The sequence below is a fragment of the Balaenoptera acutorostrata genome, chromosome 16 (assembly GCF_949987535.1).
Source record: "Balaenoptera acutorostrata chromosome 16, mBalAcu1.1, whole genome shotgun sequence".
Classification (NCBI taxonomy): Eukaryota; Metazoa; Chordata; class Mammalia; order Artiodactyla; family Balaenopteridae; genus Balaenoptera; species Balaenoptera acutorostrata.
In genome coordinates, this window is record NC_080079.1 from 40,090,963 (window position 1) to 40,095,792 (window position 4,830).

The window sequence follows — 4,830 nt, forward strand, 5'->3', positions numbered from 1 at the left end:
AATTAGGGGCCTTAATTTAATTAAGATTAAGGATGGGGAGATTACCCAGGTGTATCTCAATGTAATCATGTGTTCTTATTAGGGAAAGATGGAGGCAGGATGGTCAGAGAGAGAGGTCTGAAGATACTTTACTGCTGGTTTTTAAGATGGAGGAAAGTGGTCATGAGTCAAAGAATGCTGGCAGCTTCTAGGAGCTGGAGAAAATAAGGAAACAGATTTCCCCTTAGTCTTTGGAAGGAAGGCAGCCTTGCCATTACCTTGATGTTAGCTGGTGAGATCCATCTTGGACTTCTGATTATACCGGTAAGATGCTAAATTTGAGTTGTTTTAAGCCATTACGTTTGTGGTAATTTGTTACAGCAGCACTAGGAAACCAACTTACTATCGTAAGTATGAGTTTGCCCCTTCTCTAGGGATCTTTCCCAAAGCGTTAAATCCCTATGTCTCAAAAGTGCCTTCGAATCAGTCCTTTCTTATCCAGCCTCACACTTTGGCCCTTTGATCAAGCATACTCACGATCCAACCCCAGGGTCCTCCTTTGGCTCCTGCTTGTACCTAGTAGGTAATTCTTGCTATTCCTTCTAGAGGTATAATTTCTTTTCTCTCTTATCAAACCCAGCATGGTCCAAGCTGAGTTAAGCTGGATTTAACCCTATCAATCATCCTGGCTGTCCTGGAGAGGAAGTGAGAGCATCTCTTTAGGGAGATATCTGTTGCCTCATGAAGGAGAAGCTTCTGCAGTGTCTCCCCACACAGGAGAAATGCTAGTTTTTATTGTGAAGGCAACCTCTGGAAGCTCTTGGGGGAAGGTCTGCAGAGTAAAATCCCTGAGGGAATCCACCCAAATATCTCCATCCCATATTCTAGGGTCCCATGTTTTCCCAACCAGAGCCCAGGCTTCAGCTTAACTGACATATTTTGGCTGTGTATTTAAATGTGAGTAACTGTATAAATCCAAGGATAGCACTACAAGAGTCAGCAAAGTTATATACTGTGCATAGTAGACACAATATTAATGAAATAAAGAGATATAGAGTGAACAGCCTACAATACTTCCAAGTGTAATATGTAGACATGAAGAAAAGATGAGAACAGGTTCTAGAGCCACCAATGCTCTTTTGTTTATTAGTGAAATGTCTCTGGAATTCTGCAATTCTATTAACTTCTGAACATGCACCTCAGCTGTGTTTGCTTTTCCACACTGCAAGAGATAAGCTACCAAAGAGGCCCTCTGCTTCTCTCTCAGTCAGTAGCTGCCAAGCCTGTTTCACACTTTTCCTCTGTGGAGCATTAAAACAACTTGGTAATGACTAACTCTCTTGCCTTTGTAGGAATTTTTCCCCAATAGCTTTCAAATATCTGAGTCATTGTACCGTGAAGAGCATTTCCTTCCAACAGGGCATTTCCCAGGTCAGCACCAGTGAAATCTTCAGCAACTGGGCTGCCACCTGTGCCAGGGGCTATCTATGCCCTGCGCAGGATGGAGTCATTCCTGCCTTTTGAGTAGTGAATGAGCCAGTCCTGAAACCTCATAATACTACCTGTTTTCTTGGACCACTTCTGGTATCACCGGTGTCATCCAAGAAGCAGATACCCAGATGAGATTAGACATGCAAGAGATTTTATTGGGGAAAATACCTGTTTAGGATTTAGGGGAAGGGAACAGAAGCAGGTTAGAGAACCTTCAGACTGTGGTGCAGATCTGGCATTTGTGAAAAGAGGGAGGGAAGGAAGGAATGATTGCATTGGAAAATCCTCAGACCACGGTGCAGTCCTGAGAAGGTCTGGGTTAGGCTGACAGGGAAACTCTGAGGAAAGGTTGCTTGACAGAGGGGTCCTGTGCTGGGCAGTGGTGGCCCAGTTCTAATGCCTCTGCTTTGCTCATTGTCTGGGAGAATCCCGGGGGAAGTGTGGACTTGTCACACCTCACGTGCTTGCTGTACTTAAAGGAGGTCTGAGTGTCAGCCCTCCGTGGCCATGACAGTGGTTAATAACCTCAGCTCTGGAGCCAGGGGGCCAGGGTTTGAAACTTGACTGTGCCACTTATTTGCTATATGGTTATTCATTTCTCTAAGGTAGTTCATTTCTCTAAGCCCTAGTTATCACATCTTAAATCATGAGGCTTACAGTAACTATCTCACAGGCAAACTGTGAGGCTTCGAGTGGTTAATACATGTGAAATGCATAGAACACAGACTGGCACACAGAATAATAAATGGTAGGTAAACAAACAAAACAGATCGGTGGCTCTAGAACCTGTGCTCATCTTTTCTTCGAGTCTATGTATTGCTCTTGCAAATATCATAGGGTGTCCACTCTATTCCTCTTTAGTTATTTTACAAATATTTACTACGAGTTTCCTAGGCATGGCATATAACCTTGCTGACTCTTGTAGTGCTATTTTAGGATTCATGCAGCTCAGAAGTGAGTTCTCTGAAATCCTCATAAACTTGAACTGTGTGGCTACCACACAGGGTCACTTTCTAGTTCTTTCCTAGATTCTTTCCTTCTGTGGTCTTCATGAGGTAGAGAAAAATCTCATTTGTGCACATCGACATCTCAAGTAGTTCTTTCTAGGAGTTTGAAATTTAAAGCTATTCCTGTCTCCTGATGCTATGCAAAGCCAATTAATTCACATGTACTTTATTTCATTCCTCAAATGTTTATTGAGCGCCTAATTAGTCATCAGGCAAATAAGGATAAAATATTAGCAAGATGATGGTTGAAACACTCAGAAGCTCTAGTCTCCCGGGGAAGATAGATAAGGGACCTACTCAGAATTTAATGTGAAAAGCACAATTAAAGGAACAGCCATGAACAAAGACAAAAGGATACAGTGAGAAGTTTCCCAGGCGACTTCAAGGAAAAGATGGCAGCAGGGACAAATCCAAAATCACATTTAGAGAATGTCAGGAGATTCTGCCCGACTGCAGTTCAAGCATCTCGGAAGGCTTCACAGCAACAGCACGTTCCTCTTAATGTATTTCTTCCAAAGCCCCTTTGCAAATAGTTATCTTGGGAACGGTGCTGGGCATGCGGTAGCTTACAAAGAGTATGCAAAGTGGCTCTGATAAGAGTTTAGGGTCGTATGTATACATGTGTGTAATGTGACTTAGCAATACAAGTAATACGTGCTTCCCATGTTTGTTGGTGATATCTATAGTGCTGCCTTGAGCACTGTTTGAGCTCTAAATTATTAACCAGTCAACCTGCTATCACTTTTGCAGAGGTGGAGTAAAGAATCCCTGGTTAGAATTAACAGGAAATGAATAAGAGCAGTCTTACATCCAAAGCCAGAATGGAGTAGCACTTGTGAAATTTATACTCCAATAGATTAATAATAAAATCCCTGGAAAGCACTGAGTTTTGTGCTAGAAATAGGCTTTTGACTTTTCTTAACTGGCCCAACACAGTGCAGTTCTCCAATTAAACAAGTTAAAGGGGCCTGGGTGGGACATTTCTTCCCATCAGAGGAAATTCTAGACAGAGTTGTTTTCTTTTCTTTTTTTTTTTCTTCCGTTTTTGGCCAAGCCGTGTGGCTTGTGGGATCCTAGTTCCCTGACCAGGGATTGAACCCGTGCCCTCGGCAGTGGAAGCACGGAGTCCTAACCACTGGACCGCCAGGGAATTCCCCAGGTAGACATTTCTTAGGAGAGAGGAACACATAAGGACAGGACCCTGAGCAAAACTACCGGATTCACATGGGGTTATTTTTATTCTTTTAGATGGCCAGGGTTTTCTTGACTTAAGTTAGAGGCGTGAAAAGCATATTGAAGCATATTAAAAATTGCTTGAAGCAATTTTAAAATTGAGGCATATTAAAAATGTTAAGAGTTTATTTGAGCAGAAATCAACTGGAATTGGGCAGCACCAGACTGGAAGTGGGCTCTCTGCACACAGGAACCAGAAGAAAGACTCATATAGAAAAAGTGTCAAAGCAAATTACCTGATTGACTACAGCTTAAGCTGTTTGTGATTGGTTTTCTGTAGCTTTCTATTTCAAATCTAGGCATTTACGGGCTTAGATTTTGGTTTACTTACATAGGCCACCACAGCATTAGAGCCACCTCAGTCCAATGGCCTCCTTGTTTAATTTTTTTTTTTAATTTTGAAAAAAATGACAGCCTTTATTCTTTTTTTTGTTTTTGTTTTATTTATTTATTTATTTATTTATTTATTTTTTAACATCTTTATTGGAGTATAATTGCTTTACAATGGTGTGTCAGTTTCTGCTTTATAACAAAGTGAATCAGTTATACATATACATACATCTCCATATCTCTTCCCTCTTGCATCTCCCTCCCTCCCACCCTCCCTATCCCACCCCTCTAGGTGGTCACAAAGCACTGAGCTGATCTCCCTGTGCTATGCGGCTGCTTCCCACTAGCTATCTATTTTACATTTGGTAGTGTGTGTATGTCCATGCCACTCTCTCTGTCACAGCTTACCCTTCCCCCTCCCCGTATCCTCAAGTCCATTCTCTAGTAGGTCTGTGTCTTTATTCCCGTCTTGCCCCTAGGCTCCTCATGACCCTTTTTTTTTTTTTTTTTTTTGTTAGATTCCATATATATGTGTTAGTCCTTGTTTAATTTAACAGGGGAAAATTTTACTTCCAAAGATTTTCCTGTTGGCCGTTTTGAGTTTGAGAGGCAGCAGTCTTCAGGAAAGAATTACTTTTACACTAATCATGGTCTGGGTTGCCTGTGGAACCTACCAGGTGTGTGTCTTTGAACAGTTTTCTTTTTTTTCTTAACATCTTTGTTGCAGTATAATTGCTTTACAATGGTGTGTTAGTTTCTGCTTTATAACAAAGTGAATCAGCTACACATA